At 40.4% G+C, this 17,283-nt stretch overlaps 1 long non-coding RNA gene across 1 annotated transcript; it reads left to right on the top strand.

Moving 5' to 3' along the window:
* The first annotated feature begins 55 nt into the window (after window positions 1–55).
* Window positions 56–16,248, top strand: LOC116881386. Its single transcript, XR_004385401.1, has 3 exons — window positions 56–203; window positions 2,947–3,032; window positions 16,171–16,248. It is a non-coding gene; the product is annotated as an uncharacterized LOC116881386 (long non-coding RNA).
* Window positions 16,249–17,283: the final 1,035 nt, after the last annotated feature.

Raw genomic sequence — 17,283 nt, 5'->3', positions numbered from 1 at the left:
GCCACGGACGTTCCCGATTGGTAGGGGCGGAGATGAGGCCGCGCCCCCGCGGGGTGAGAGGCGGATGGCGTGGAAGAGGAACGCGGAGGAACCTGGGGAGCTTAAGCCAAGAGGGACGTGGCGCTCTGCGACGCTGGCTGGGAAGCCGCGCCCCTTCCTTCTCTAGCTTTCATGGAGAATCTAGCGAAGCAGAATTTGGGCGGGTGAGGTGCTGTCCCGACTTCGGGACAAAGCCCCTGGGATCCCCTCCCCTTTGGCCGCTGGAAGCGCCGCAGCGCTTGACCCGGCAGAGATAGGCTGTCAGGCCCCATTTTCGCCTAAAGACCTCGCTCGGGGTGGCACCCCCCCCCCACTTCCCCGGCCTCCTCCCTGGCGGGAGTCTTTCTAGTATCCTCACCCTCACCAGCCCCAATTATGCATGCTGGGCCCTCGGCCCCCGAGCTTGATTGCTTTACCACCCCTTCTCGCTCACCCTTGTGCGCACATACCTCTCTACAGCCTTCCCTCGTAGAACTGAGGCATTACTCCACTTCCCCTCACTTTAAAGGTGGGAAAACAGACTCAAAGATCCAGGTGGTTCGAGGGTTGGAGACGCTTTTGGAGCCTCGAGGCTGATCTCCAAGCATGTCTGCCAAATAATAATTACCGCTCTGGGCCTTAGTTTCCTAGCTTGTAAAAAAACGGTATCAACTTCAGAGTTGTTCGTGGAGATTAAATGAGTAGAACTGCAGAAAACCAGTGCCGAACCTGCTGCACGTATGTTAATCATGGCTGATTGTATTTACCAGGGAAAAAAGGCGGGTAGGAACTAACTGCACCAGTTTGGAGCCAGACTGCCTATGTTGCAAAACCGGATTCAGCTTACCATACCAACTCCAAGTTACTAAAGCGCTTTGTGTCTCGGTTTCCTTTTCTGTAAAAAGGGGTAATACTTGTACCCTCCTCCTCACAGCGCGATGATTAGTAGAGAAGTGACTGGCACACAGTAAGTGCTCAATAAATGTTAGCCATCCTTACCTTAGTGGCTGAGCTAGGACTATAATTCAAGTCTTTGGACTGCAAGACCAGCAAACTTTGCTCTTATGCACTTCTCGTGGACATACTTAGAACAGTGCCTCAAACCTTTTTAAGGTTCAGTTAGAAACACTTTTGCACTTTTTAAAAATCAAAATCTTAAACTATCTCCCTTATCATCATCAAAGTCTTAGAATGTTGTGATTCTGCCTCTAATGAAAGTTTAATAGCAGAGCCAAAGGTAAGGAAAATAGTCATGTTCTGCTCCGATGGACAGATTGAAGAGCAAGGCACTAGAGTAAGAAAGAATATTCAAGAGGTGATGGTGTAGGAGCACTGAATTTCAATTTGAAAAACATGGGGAAATATTGTATATTGGTTATGTATCATTAGTAATCAATATTAGTGTCAGATCAGGAGACCATACCACATTTAGTGGAAATCACTAAACCGTAAATACATCTTCCACATTTTTTTTAAAGATTTTATTTATTTATTTGTCAGAGAGAGCACAAGCGGGGTGAGGGGTGGTGGTTGGCAGGCAGAGGGAAAAGCAGGCTTCCCACTGAGGAAGAGCCAGATGTGGAATCCAGCACTGGATCCCAGGATCTGGGATCATGACCTGAGCCAAAAGCAGATGCTTAACCAATTGAGCCACCCAGGCATCCCCATCATCCACTTTTTTATTACCCATTATCCACCAGAGGGCCAAACACATAGTGCCTGATTCAGGCACTAAGATTTGGGATAGAACCTTTAAGGGGACACTCTGAAAGATCTGGTAATAATGTATCTAGATTATGGTAATCCAATGGAGGTGAATAATGGAGAATAAGAAAATTGGATTAGTCCAATAATAAAATAAGAGGAAAAGGTTAATGTACACTAGCGTGGTGACTGAGATGTCAGCATTATTCTCAGCAATATTCTGGCATGAACAAAAAAGAAGACAAGGAAGACAGGGCAAATGAAAATTAAACAGCAAGATCCAGGGTTAGGAGAAATTGCTGAGAAAAATATTTCAGAGTGTCATGCTCATATAAAGCAGGCAACAGCATCTCTTATACTAATAAAGATTGTTTTGTGGTAGAGAAAAATTATTGATAATGACCCCTGGAAACATGCTATGATCTGAGGGACTAATAAGGAAATGCTACTTAATAGGTAACCCCAAACTTGGAAGGGGGGGCTAGCATTGATGGAAAATCTGATGGGAAGGAGGACTGGAGAACATACTATTATTACATTGTACAACAGAAGAAAACAAAGTTTTGGAGTCAGAACAAGATCCCATTCTCTCTGGATTGAAAACCCAGTTCTGCTTTATTAACTGAGTTTCCTCTAGCAAGTTATTTAACCTGTCTCCATAGCATAGTTTCCCCATTTCTAACATGGAGGCAAGAATATTTCCCCTCATAGAGTTCTGAGGATTAAATGAGTTTATATTTGTAAAACAGAGCAGTACGTGGCATACAGTAATTGCTATATTAATGTTTGATAAAATATTGGTTTCAGTTTCTCCATCTGTATCCTGGGGTCATAATACTGGAGTTACTGTAAGGATTCAAATGATGTAAAGCGTTAGAGAAGAGATGCTCAATAGATATGATTTCTCTTCCCCTCCACTACCCCCAGCCATCAACCTGTTACCTTTGAATCTCTCTCTGATTACCACTGCCACTGCCATCAAGGGGCTATTGCTCAACCCAGTCTATGCAAGGATAAAATATCTTTTCTTGATTTCCCTTGGCTCAGAGAAGTTGAAAATGAGTTTACTAGAAGCCAAGAAAATAAAAAGGAAACAACTCCAAAGAAACAGCTGATGTGAAGCTTGCCCCATAGTACATCTCTTGATACTTTGGACAGAAAATAAATGATATCAAGGAAATTATGGCTTCCTAATACCTCAGTTCTCCCCTTTCTCACTTCTAGGATCTCACAGAACATCAACTGGCCAAGTTCTTCGTTGTCTTCAAAAGAGGAGAGAGGGAGGCAGGAGTATATACTGACAAGAGACAGTAAGTAATCAGAACAGGAAAACTCAACAGTACACTACATGGGAGCCAAGACTTACTCATTTCACTAAGGTCTAGATCAGGGGTCAGCAAACTATGGCCCTTGGACCAAATCAACCAACTGCCTGTTTTTGCAAATAATTTTATTGGAACATTGCCATGCTCAACAGTCATACTCATTTGTTTATATATTGTCCCTGGTTGCTGTTGTACTACAATGACAGGGTTCAGTGGTTGTAACAGAGACTGTTTGGCCCTCAAAGCTAAAAATATTTACTACCTAGCTCTTTATAGAAAAAAATTTTTTTTTTTTTTTTTGCTAACCTCTGATTTAGAAAATTCTGCCAGAAGCATCTTTTCAGCATCCCCGTGCAAAAACTTTCACCTTCATCAAATCCTCTAACCCCTTGCTTCTCAGACCTAAATATGCACACAGATTTTCTTAAAATGCATATTCATATTCAGTAAATCTACAATGAGGCCCAAGATTCTGAATTTCTTTTTTTTTTAATATTTTATTTATTTACTGGACAGACAGACATCACAAGTAGGCAGAGAGGCAGGCAGAGAGAGAGGAGGAAGCAGGCTTCCCAGAGCAGACAGCCAGATGTGAGGCTCGATCCCAGAACCCTGGGATCATGATCTGAGCTGAAGGCAGAGGCTTTAACCCACTGAGCCACCCAGGCACCCCAAGATTCTGCATTTCTAACAAGCTCTAGGGGATGTGAGTTATCTCTAGATCAACTTGATTTATCAGGGTTTTTTTCCCTTTTGTTCTTTATTGAAGTATAATTGACAAATAACACATTAGTTTCAGGTGTACAACATAATGTTTCAAAATTATGTATTCACTATGTATATTGTGAAATGATCACCACAATAAGTCTAGTTAACATCCATCATCACACATAATTACAAATTTGTTTTCTTATGATGAGATTTTTTTTTAGGATTTATTCTCTTAGCGGAGCAGCTGGGTAGCTCAGTCAGTTAAGCATCTGACTCTTGATTTCCACTCAGGACATTCCACTTAGGGTAATAGGATGGAGCTCCTCACTCAATAGGAGGTCTGCTTGAGATTCTCTCCCTTTCCCTCTCTCTCCTCCCCACAGCTTTCCATCAGGCCGACGTGCTCTCTCTCTCTCTCTCTCTCTAAAATAAATAAACCTTAAAAAAAATTTACTCTCATAGCAACTTCCAAAAATGCAATACAGGATTTTTTAACTATGGTCACCAAGCTATACTTTACATCCCCAGGATTTATTTATTTGACAACTGGAAGTATGTACCTTTTGACCACCTTCACCTATTTCACCCACTCCCCATCTCCTGAATCTGGCAACCACCAATTTGTTCTATAAGTTTGCTTTTTATTTTGTTTCTTAAATTTTTAAAAATATTTTATCTATTTTTTTTTTTAAAGATTTTATTTATTTATTTGACAGACAGAGATCACAAGTAGATGGAGAGGCAGGCAGAGAGAGAGAGAGAGAGAGGGAAGCAGGCTCCCTGCTGAGCAGAGAGCCCGATGCGGGACTCGATCCCAGGACCCTGAGATCATGACCTGAGCCGAAGGCAGCAGCTTAACCCACTGAGCCACCCAGGCGCCCTATTTTATCTATTTGAGAGAGAGTGAGAGAGAGATCATGAGAGGGAGGGTGGAAAGAGGGAAAAGCAGGCTTCCCACTGAGGAGGGAGCCCGATCTGGGGCTCAATCTCAGGATTGTCCTGTGCATTACAGATGTTACTAGCATCCCTGGTGTCTACACCCTAGATGCGAAAATTACCCACCTTCAGTTGTGTCAACCGAAAATATCTCCAGACATTGCCAGATATTCATTAAGAGGCAAAATCTCCCTGGTTGAGAACCATTGGTTTAAAGCAACAGAAACCAGTTCTAGCTAACTTTAAGAAAAGGGGGATTTGGAATGCCTGGGTGGCTCAGTGGGTTAAGCCTCTGCCTTTGGCTCAGGTTGTGATCCGGGGGTCCTGGAATCGAGTCCCGCATCGAGCCCCGCATTGGGCTCTCTGCTCAGCGGGGAGCCTGCTTCTTCCTCTCTCTCTGCCTGCCTCTCTGCCTATTTGTGATCTCTTGTTTGTCAAATAAATAAATAAAATCTTAAAAAAAAAAAAAGAAAAGGGGGATTTTTTTGAGAGGATAATTGAATAACTTGTAGACAGACTAAGCAGGGAAACAATCCCAGGGGCAAGAGATCTTGGGCCTTCTTTCTAGAAGGGATAATAGATTATTTCCTTCTGCCTTTGGGTATTCCTAATTAAGTTTAAATTTTTCAGCAGAAAGAATCCAAGTTCTGTTTAGATCAGGTATTTATTCCTGTGGCCTAGGAATAGAGTCTGTAACCAGGATCAAAACAGGAAGAGGTGTTCAGGAGAAAAAAGGTATGGCCACTGTACTTCCCTCAGATTCTGTATCTATATTCAGCTAAAGTGACGTAACCTGACTACAGGGGCTTCAATGAATTGGAGTTCATTTTTCCATGATAAAAATAAGTCTGGGGTGCCTGGGTGGCTCAGTGGGTTAAAGCCTCTGCCTTCAGCTCAGGTCATGATCCCGGGGTCCTGGAATCGAGTCCCGCATGGGGGGGGGTCTCTGCTCAGCGGGGAGCCTGCTTCTCCATCTCTCTCTGCCTGCCTCTCTGCCTACTTGTGATCTCTGTCTGTCAAATAAATAAATAAAATCTTTTTTTAAAAATAAGTCTGGGGGAGATAGTGTTTGGCATTGGTTCAGCTGCTAAGCAGTAACGTCATATTGCCTACCTCCTGCCTGCTCTCAGCTCTGGATTTTCATCTTCAAGTTTATTGAAAGTTGAAAAATGGCTATCATAGTCCCCACATCATAAACTTGACCACATTCAAAAGTAAGAAAAACACTGGAGATGGATAAAGGCAGGAAAAGGACCTTTTATGTGAGAAGTTCCCTCCCCTCTTCTCAGCAAAGGAAAAGCTTTCATGGAAGCCCCCTCAGCAAACAACCCTTCAGTTCCATTGACCAGAAATAGGTTCTATGGCAATTCTCTTAGCTGCAAGATATGATGGGAAAGTTAGTATCTGGCAAAGGGGCATGCAGTCGACTGACTGAGACCAATCACTATTAACTCCCTGGGTCTGGGCCAGGGGTGCCAAATTTTAGGTTCTGTTAGCAAGAGAAGAAGGTCTAAGCTGTTAGTTGGGCAATAGTGTAGCATCTGCCACGTTTTCATACTATCAAATCCACAAACCTATGATTCTCTAACCATTTCCTCTTTCTTTCTTCCTATAACAATAAAAGGCAGTCCCTTTACCTGAATCCATTCCTCTCAGTTCTCAAACACTTCATCTTTCTCACTTGGCCATCCCTTGTCTTCCCTGTATCATTAATCTCCCCTAGCTATCACACTCTAGGCATACAAACATGCTCTAGCAGTATTTTCCATCTTTAAAAATCCCTTCCCTACCGGGGCACCTGGGTGGCTCATCGGGCTGAGCCTCTGCCTTCGGTCCTGGGATGGAGCCCCGAGTCGGGCTCTCTGCTCAGCTCTCTCTCTGTGCCTGCCTCTCTGCCTACTTGTGATTTTTCTCTCTGTCAAATAAATAAAATAAATAAAAATAAAAATCCCTTTCCTACAGATAAATAAAAAGATGTGATAAAACAAATAGAGTAACATTGTTATTGTAGAATTTAGTGATATTTACTGTGAAATTTGTTCAATTTTTCTGTTTAAAAACTTTCATAATAAACTGTTTGAACTAAAACCCTTACCTTGATTCCAAATCACCCTATAAGTTGTTCCTCAGGTTATCGTGTGTGCAAATTCCTTTAAAAATTCCTTTCTCTACCTGCTTACCTCCCTTTTATTCTCAGCTTATGCCAGTCTGGCTTCCATCTCCTCCACTCCTCTGAGATTGCTCTTATTAAGCTCACCTGTGAATGGACAAGTTTCTGTCCTCATCTTATTCAACTATTAGCAGAATTCTTTGCTGCGAACTTCTCTCTCCTTGAAGCACTTTGCACTCTAGGCATCTGACACCATTCTGTCCTAGTTTTCTTTCTACCTTTCTGGATATTCTTCTTCAGTCTCCTTTGAGACATTTTTCTCCATTACACAGCTTCTAAAATTTAGAATGTCCCAGGGATTGGTTCTGGAACCACTTCTCTGTCTACAGCCAGTTTTTCCACGAGGGCGCTATTGGCTTTTTGTGTTGAACACTTCTTCACTGAGCAGGATTTCCCATGCATTTCAGGATGTTTTACATCCCTGGACCCTACCTCCTTGTCCCTCTCACCAATATGACAACCCAAATTGCCTCCAGGCAGTCTCCAGAAAAATGATACTTCTCAGGGTTAAAAATGATTTTGTCTTATTGGATGATCCCAGCCAGTCATACGTGTACTGGTTCTCCATATCTCCAGCCCAAACATCTCTTTTGAAATCTGGACTGCTGCAACTGTGTGCATGGTATCCCTTTCCTTCCTTCCTTTCTTCCTTCCTTTCTTTTTTTATTTATTTATTTAGGTTTTATTTATTTGAGAAAAAGAGAGAGCGTGAGTGGGGAGGTGGGGCAGAGGGAGAAGCAGACTCCCTGCTGAGTGGGTGGCTGACTCAGGGCTCTATCTCAGAGTCCTGGAATCGTGACCTGAGCTGGAGGCAGATGCTTAACCAACTGAGCCACCCAGGTGCCTCTGTGCATAGTATTTCTATCTGAATGGCCTATTACAGAAACCCAGTAAGTATTTGATGACTCAATGTTATAATTAACTAACTTCATCCCTCTCTTGTTTAAAACTAAATTTTTGACCTTTTCCCACCTGTTGTTCCCTGTGGGAGACACAGGGATATGCTGCTAATATCCCCCTTCAAGAAAGGACTGGCTGCCCAGCTGTGAGGAGTGTGGTTAACTGACAGCCTCTAGCTCTTACTTGCTTCAGGGTCCCTCTCAGCTTTTAGAGACAAAGTTACACCCTTCTTCAGGTGGCTCCCAGCAATGAATGAGCAAGTTGGTAGGACAAGGGCTTAGGCCAGTGTAAAACTCCACTAACACATCTTTGCCCAGGAGCTCCCCATTGGGCTGGCAGAGACTATCAGGTTTGTCACTGCTGTCAACCACCCCCTTCACATTTCTGCTTCTGCCTCTTTTCGTTTCAGAAGTGTTATTCCCTGATAAACCTTCTGCATACCTTGCTCTGTCTTTACATCTGCTTCCCAGAGCTATGCACCCAGTTGCTCAAGCCAAAGCCCTATGAGTCACCCCTGATTCCTAGTTTCCCTTCACACTACCTACCTAATCCATCAGCACATTCTGTTGGTTCTACCTCTAGGATACCTGACCACTTTCTCTCTCCTGCTACAAGCCTTGTCCAAGTCATCATCATTCCTCACTGGAATATTGCAAATAGCCTCAAACTAGATCCCACTCGGATCCCCTACAGTCCATTGTCCACACAGCAGCTGGGGATGATCTTTAAAACAGCAATGCTCCAGGGGCAAGCAATTAAGTGTCCTTGTCTGATTCTTGGTTTCTGCTCAGGTTGTGATGTTGGGCCCCATGTCTGTCTCTGCACTCAGCTCTCCCTCCACCCTCCCACTCCCCACCTACACCCCCCCCATGCTCTCTCTCTTTAGAAGAAAGAAATAGGGGCTCCTGGATGGCTCAATGGGTTAAAGTCTTCGCCTTCAGCTCGGATCATGATCCCAGGGTCCTGGGATTGAGCCCACCCTTGGGCTCGGGCCTCTCTGCCTACTTGTGATCTCTCTCTGTCAAATAAATAAATACAATTTAAAAAAAAAAGAAACAAATAAATCTTTTAAAAAAGTAAAATAAAAAAATAAATAAAATGTAGCACTGCTCTACTTGAAAACAATGGCTTCTCATCCAAACTCCTTATTTTCTGTCAAGGCTCTTTCTGATACATCCTGTCTTTCCATTCAGCCTCCTTTCTCACTACCTTCTTCTCAGTCACTATACTCTAGCCATGCTGGTTTCTTTGTTCTTAGAAACCAATCCCAGTTAAGGCTTTTGCCCGAACCGTACCCACTTCAGTAGACCACTATTTCCCCTACATTTTGCATGACTAGGTCTTTCTTATCTATTAGCACTCAAGGGCCACTGTCTCAGAAAATCTGCTCCAAACACTCAATCTAAAAATAGCTTCCCTCTCTTCTTTTCCATTATTCTCCCTGATAGTATGTGTGTGTATGTATGCACATATATGCACAAATTCATTTGTATATACAGATATTCATATATAGACACTTCTTCCCTTAGTAATTTTTCTCTGTCTCTCTCACTAGACCATAGATCCATGAAAGGATAGACAATATTTGGTTTATCACTTCATCCAGAGCTGAACGCAGTGTCTGATGCACATAGCCGGCAATCAATACATATTTGTTGAATGAATGGAAGGAAAATCACCTAATTATGTTAGGTCATTATGTTGTTATGGATGTTTTTTTCTCAGTGTTTTGGCAAAGGGATTTGATTTTTATTTTTGTCTTTTTTTCTTTAGAAATAGAATGGGAATTATATCTTCTGCCCACTGATATTATAGTGACTAACACATAGGAGATAAATACTAATAACCATAAATCATAATATCTAGTTCCATGTTACAATGACCATAATTTCAAGAGCATCTTATTTAAAAATATTAGTCTGTCCATACCCAAAAAGTTTATAATATCCTCAAAATAATAATCCTACTCCCACTTAACCATCTTAAAAACAAAAGAAGAATAAACTATTTCATACAAAGTAGTATGAAGAATCCCGAGGTATAGTCCGTGGATTATAAAAATTTAATGAGAATAAAATTCAGCCATGCTGCACTGCAGTAAGGAACAATATCAAATAAATATTATGGGCTACATTCATAATTTTTTTTCCTTCCAGCAAAAAGACTTAATGACTTAACAATGACTGCAGTTATGGAATCTTACTCCTAATCTCTGGATTTTCCTTTCATGAAGTTAAAAAAAGATAACCTCATACTTCATCTAAGAAATAAACAGTATATCCAGAGAGCAAAGTCTCCTTAAAGAAATCCTATAGCACTTCACCATGATAAAAGTTAACCTGAAATACTAGGAAAAATAATCTTATACTTTTTATTCACTCTAAAGAGATCTAAATCACACTTTTTAAGCATCTTTCCCTAACTTTTATGATTCTTTTAAAAATCTTTGTTAATGCAGAAATTTTTTTCCCATTCTTTTCCAAACAACCTCATCCTTTTATGATGCCACACAGATTGTATCTGCCCACTCCCCATCCCAAATTGCAGTCCTGAGCTGAGGTGACTCATGACACAGGGGGATGATCAAAGAAATATGCAAAGGATTGCAAAGGTATGAAGAAATGAGTTGTCATTCCAGGGTGGTAAGGTCATTCATATGTCATAAAGGGCATGACCAGGCAAGAGTGAAGGGGAAGACTATTGGCATAGTTCAGGATATAGCACAAGGAGGGGGTAAAAATTGACATTTAAAGGGGTAAGCAAACTCTGAAATCACTAGAGGGTGGTGCAAAATAGTACTTCCCAACAAGAAGAGGGTGAGTCCATATTTGGGAAATCAGTAATGTTAGAAGGAGATGGAACAGTCCTTCATTCCTTCAAGTATGATATCACAGAAAACTAGGAAAATTTCAGACAGAGTCTCACAAACTGGTGCCCAGGAGTAGAATCAGGCCCACAGACAGGTTTTGTTGGCCTCCTTTGAGGGTTTTTTAAACTTCCCAATTAGTTGCCAAGTTGAGAGTTTCCATAATAAAAATCAGAATTTCTGGCTTCGCTTGAAAATGTTGGAATTCTGACAACCCTTAGCCTGCATTCCTACATGGCAGTGATTGGCTACAGCAAAAGAACAGCTTCCTTCTTTGGGCAAGGCAGATACTCTGAGTTTATCAGTCCCCACTTAGCCAGCTTTACTCATGTTATCCACCTAGCACTTGTAGGCATTTACGTTTGTGACACTGGTTTGGGGAACGCCGTATAACAAAAAGGTGAGTCAATGTTGAGAACACATGTGATAGGAGGGAAAGGTAATCTATGATATAGGAAGGTATACAGACCTTGGAAAATTCATCGTGACAAAGATAGAAGCAGCAAAATATTTATACCCTGTCCTTTTAATCCCAAGAATATTCTTTCTGATCCTGCCACTCTCACCTCAGAGCATTTTGCCCCCATTAGGTATTTGAGAGCTTTACAATCTATTCATTAATCAAGACATTAAACTGGATCAGTGGAATTTAACTCATAAGATACTTTCCAAAAAAATTCATTAATATTGGCATAATTCTTATTATATGTTTGTTGTCAGATATCCTTGGTGTCAAACATCCTTGGGTTGGGTTTAGAGCAAATCCCATTATTTCTGAAGTGGTATTAACCATTGTATCTTCAAAGATATTCTTTTGAATAAGGTATTCCGTAACATCACCAATCATTTGTCCTTACAGCATCCTCTTCTCCTAACTGCCTACATGCCGTGGCTTAGACTGCTTCTTTTCTTGGAAAGTCTTTCTCTCTCACTAAACCTGTAGTCATTCTTCAAGGACCAGTGGAGAAATCACTTCCGCTAACCATGCTCTCCTAGTACTAAGAAATAACTCCTCCATTAGGCTCTCATAGAGTTTTGAAGATACCATTATTAAAGAAGTTATACCTTTGTTATAGAACTGGAGTAAGCTTTTTTTTTTTTTTAATTGTGTTAATCTCCTTTGGTAGAAATAAAGACAGTGAGTTACTTAAGGGCAGTATTTTTGTGTCTCCAGGACTTAGTAATCTAAAGACATTTACTAAATATTTGTTGAATGAATGGCCCTAAGCAGGTATGGAAATCTACTAGGTCAAAAGGTTATGGGATGGAGGTCATGATGGGATTTGCTGTTACATAATGAAAAATTGCTATAAGGGGATGAAGCAGTATATGATGCCATGAGAAAAATCTGTGAGAACTTCTCTGATGACACTAGTTGGGAAGTGTTGACTACAATAGACGATGAGCTAAACTGTGCATTTAGGTGACTAGGGTGATACGGGCCTCTCAGGAGTTCTCCCATGCCCAGATAAGCTTTAGTACCTACCACAGTGCCTGGAATCTAGTAAGCCTACAATAAAAACTTGTTGAATAAATTAATGAGGTAATGAGTGTGGAATGAGCTAGCATATACTGGGCTCTGGGCCATCCTAAACCAGGCTTTGGTTCCAATCTGGATTAGTCAGGAGAGATTTGATTTCTGTGTCGAGTTGAACTGCCACATGACTATGTTCTGAGTTGGGCTGATCTCTTAGCTGAGGATAACATGGTTGTTTTTCTATGTCGGTATAAATCTTGGGCCCACATTGTATTGAGATGGTACTGGCTGGAATTCTGACTGAACTGTAAACTGATCTGAACTGATACACTTGAACTGGTCAGCAGGTTTGATCTTAGATATGGGTTCCAGTTTGGGCTGTAGATTGGTTTGTGATTTTCCTTGGCTATGCAATTTGCCCAGAACTCAAATCATGATTAGGTCAAACCAGAGTGTGGTCAAAATTCCAAAGACAAAGAAATTAGTAACTCGAGTAACTTTTGAACACAGTATTTGGCATGTATACACTTAGGCTAAAGACCAAAAGAACTATAAGCAATTATTTTTTTTTTACTTTTTTGTGCTACTTTATTGAGCTATGATTGACATATAAAAAGCTATATATATTTAACATATACAACTCGATGAGTTTGGAGATAAGTATACACCTGTGAAACCATTACCACCATCAAGGCCACACTTACCCATCACTTCCCAAAGTTTCCTCCCCATTTCTTTACTGTTGTTGTCATTAGTGTGTGTATGCCTGTGTGTGTATGTGTGTGTGTGTGTGTGTTGTAACAGCACTTAATGTAAAATCTACTCTGTTAGCAAATTTTTTAAAAAGATTTTATTTATTTATTTGAGAGAGAGAGAGAAAGAGAGTGAGAGAGCCCTAGGTGAGAGAGCAGCAGAAGGAGAGGGAGAAGCAGACTTTCCGCTGAGTAGGGGGCCTGAGCAGGGGGCCTGGATTGATCCCAGGACCCCCAGGACCATGACCTAAGCCGAAGGCAGACACTTAACTGACTTAACAGGCACCCCTGTTAGCAAATTTTAAATGTGTAATATAGGATTGTTAGCTATAGGCACGATGCTGTATAGTAGATCTCCAGTACTTATTTATCTGGAATTTGACCCTTTAACTATCATCTCCCCAATTTCCCCTCTCCCCATCACTCTACTCTCTGCTTCTATGAGTTGGACTATCTTAAATTCCACATATAAGTAAGATCATTCAGTATTTGTCTTTTTATGTCTGGTTTATTTCACTTAGTGTAATGTCCTCTGGGTCCATTCCATGTTATTGCAAATGGCAGGATTTTTTTTTTCCTATTTAAAGCTGAATAATAACCCATTGTTTGTATGTACCACATTTTCTTTATCCACTCATCTATTGATAAAAATTTTTATTGTTTCTATGTCTTGGCAGTTGTAAATAATGCACCAGTGAGTATGAGAGTTTAGTTATCTCTCCAAGATCCTGATTTCAATTCCTTTGGATAAATATCCAAAAGTGGGATTGCTGGATCATATGATAGCTCTATTTTTAATTTGTTGAGGAACTTCCATGCTATTGTCCATATGGCTGTACCATTACATTCCCATCAACAGTATACCAGGGTTCCCCCTTTTCCACACCCTCACCCACACTTATCATCTTCTGTTTTTTAATAATAGCTGTTTTAGCAATTGTGAGAGTCTGTAGGTTGCCTTTTCATTTTGTTGACAGTTTCTATGAAGCCCAAATGGACACAAGGCAAATAAAATTAACTTTTTAAGTTTTGTGCTTCCCTGTGCTCTTTAATATTCTGGAATAAACTGACACTCTATAATTTAGGTCATTGGTTCTGTTTTAGATCCGTGAAGTCAAAGCTATTTCATAATAATACAAAGATGTTATTTATTGTGTGTTAACATGCAATTGAATCATCACTGCTAACTTTAAATAATCAATAAAAAAAAGTCTTTAAAATTTTCTTGTATGAGTGAAAAGGAATCTGGAGACTAAAAAATTTGAGAATTTCTTCTTTAGAACACAACCTATTCTTTTCTCTTAGAAAACAAAAATATACCAGTCAGAATGGCTAAAATTTAAAAAAAATGGCTAAAATAAACAGTCAGGAAATGACAGGTGTTGGCAAGGATGTGGATAGGGGAACCCTCCTGTGATGTTGGTGGGAATGCAAGCTGGAGCAGCCACTCTGGAAAACAGCATGGAGGTTCCTCAAAAAGTTGAAAATAGAGCTACCCTATGACCCAGCAATCACACTACTGGGTATTTACCCCATATTTACCCCAAAGATACAAATGTAGTGATCTGAAGGGGCACGTACACTCCAAGGTTTATAGCACAATAGCCAAACTGGAAAGAGCCTAGATGACCACCAACAGATGAATGGATAAAGATGTTGTATATATATACAATGGAATATTATGCAGCCATCAAAAACCCAAAATCTTGCCATTTGCAACAACATGGATGGAACTAGAGAGTATATGCTAAGCAAAATAAGTCAATCAGAGAAGACAATGATCATATGATTTCACTGATATGAGGAATTTGAGAAACAAGACAGAGAAGCATAGGGGAAGGGAGGGAAAAATGAAACAAGATGAAACCAGAGAAGGAGACAAACCATAAGAGACTCTTAATTTCAGGAAACAAACTGAGAGTTGCTGGAATGCAGGGGGATGAGACGAATGGGGTGGCTGGGTGATGGACATTGGGGAGGATTTGTGTATTGGTGAGTGCTGTAAATTGTGTAAGACTGACAAAGCGCAGACCTGTACTCCTGAAACAAATAATATGTTATATGTTAATTAAAAAAAAAAAAAGACAGGCATGGTTGTATTTCCTCTGTCAGTATTACTCCTAGAATAGTCTGAACCACTTATATTGACTAACATTTAACCGAAGTGACTAAACTTGCCCAAAGAAAATTGTTGGTTGGGGGCGGGGGTGGATAAATGAGAACTGCCTGTTGTACAGAAGTTTTCTAGCAGACTAGCAAAACTCATGAATATATGTAATACAGATTATACATATCTTTTCAACTTCTTAAAGCAACAAAAGCAAACATGTTTATTAACATGCTTATTAAAAAACGTGCTTATTATAGCTTATTTCTAGCATATAAAGATAAGCAAAACTATGTACACCTTGAACTATGCTTAGTAATAACCAATGATGCAGTATTAAACATTACTTAGAACTTTTCTAGGTATTCAGTGATTATCCATTTATTAACTTAATATCAGTCTCATGTTTTTTAAGTTTAAAAACTTGGAAATTGGGACACCTGGGTGGCTCAGTTAAGCATCTGCCTTCAGCTCAGGTCATGATCCCAGGGTCCTGGAATGGAGCCCCACATTGGCTCCTTGCTCAGCAGGGAGCCTGCTTCTCCCTCTCCCTCTACCTACCACTCTTCCTTCTTGTGCTTTCTCTCTCTCTCTCTCTCTGTCAAATAAGTAAGTAAAATCTTTTTTTAAAACTTGGAAATCAATTAGGTTACTACAAATCATACATATGGCAAAATATAATTACTGTTGAATTAAAACATTTGTCAGTTTAATGGTTCAATTTAGTTGAACATGGTTTTGTATTTCATAATCTTAAACATTGTTAATGCCCACTAGCCAGAGACCATCAGGAACACTCCTGTGGTTGAACAAGTTTGGTTTATAACTCCTTGCAGCAGGAAAGAGTATATATAATAGGCCTCCTTCGGGTGGCTCAGTAGAAAGGTATTAGAAAGGACTGACAGGACTTGAGATTTGGTTGGTTGATGTTGAAGAAAGTACAGGAAGAGAGGGTTTACTCTAGGTCAGGGGTTGTCAAAAAGTAAGGACAATTCTGTGAGTATCTCAATAAATAATATTCATAGGGAGGACAAAGTAAAGCAAGCCTAGAGCTATAATTGGTAAAGCAACAGCAGTCACTCATACTTGCTGGTATAAGAAGATATTTGGTATTTTATGGCTTGGACAATGTTCTTGCTTTGTCTGTGTTCAGACATGATCATCGGAATGGACTTGTTTTTGTCTTAATCCATCATGGTCACAGACTGGCCTGGCCTTATCTGATGTTGATGTTCTGTGAAATAGCTCATATTCAGCAGAAGACCATCAAGTCCTACCTGTGAGTGCCAAGCCAGCTCTTAGCAACACTGAGGCCCAGCAGCTGATAGCACCGGGCCGGTTCTTGGATGCCAGGGGCTGTTGGTTTTTTTTTTAATTAAAGTGATATAGAAGTAGTGTTAGCTTATTTGGTCAGTAAACCTCCTAAGGTTTAGGAAAAACAAATCCCAAGTAGAACAAAATGTACATTTATATTTTACCTAACACTGATAAATTAGAGAAAAGATAAATCCCTTTTTTAAAAACCAAAATTGTTAAATGAGTCTTGAAGGGATTCAGAAGATGCCACCTCATAATATGCTGATTTGGCCTATTGATGATTTTGAGCTAAAGGCACTTGAAAAACAGTAGATATAAGAAGGGCACTCTGACTTCCTCTTTTCTTCCTGCAAGCAGGAGATAAAACTCCCATGTAAAAGACGTCTTCTCTGTATCTGGAGGAGAATAACATTCCTATCACCAGAGATAGGACAAAATAGTCCAAAAAGTCTGTACAAACAAACCCTTATTAAAATAACCCTACCTTCCTTGAGCTTCCCCAAATATTTTTAGTTACTTTTTCACAATTGCTATTCTTTGTTCAACCTAGTATAAAAGCACTTAGTTCTAACCACGTTTTGGGTCTTTATTTTCCCGTGAAGATTCTCCTATACTTGTAAAAATAAATTTTATATGCTATTTTTTTTTAAGATTTTATGTGTTTATTTGATAGAGAGAGAGGGAGAGTGAGCACAAGCAGGGGGAATGGCAGAGGGAGACGGAGAAGGAGACTCCCCACTGAGCAGGGAGCTCGGTGCAGATGTAGGGCTCAATGCCAGGACCTTGGGATCATGACCCAAGCCATGATCATGATCTGAGCCAAAGGCAGACGCTCAACCGACAGAGCCGTCCAGATGCCCTGCTTTTTTTTTTCTTAATCTGTCTATGTGAGCTTAATTTTCAAGCCATCCAGAGACCCTAACAGGGTAGAGGGAAAGTTTTGCCTCATCTACAGTCTCATTTGTCAAAGATTTACCTTAATTATGTGAACTTGGATTCT

The sequence above is a fragment of the Lontra canadensis genome, unplaced genomic scaffold (assembly GCF_010015895.1).
Source record: "Lontra canadensis isolate GAN:19392208 unplaced genomic scaffold, GSC_riverotter_1.0 scaffold74, whole genome shotgun sequence".
NCBI classification, from domain to species: domain Eukaryota; kingdom Metazoa; phylum Chordata; class Mammalia; order Carnivora; family Mustelidae; genus Lontra; species Lontra canadensis.
This window is presented reverse-complemented; position numbering and strand designations above follow the sequence as displayed.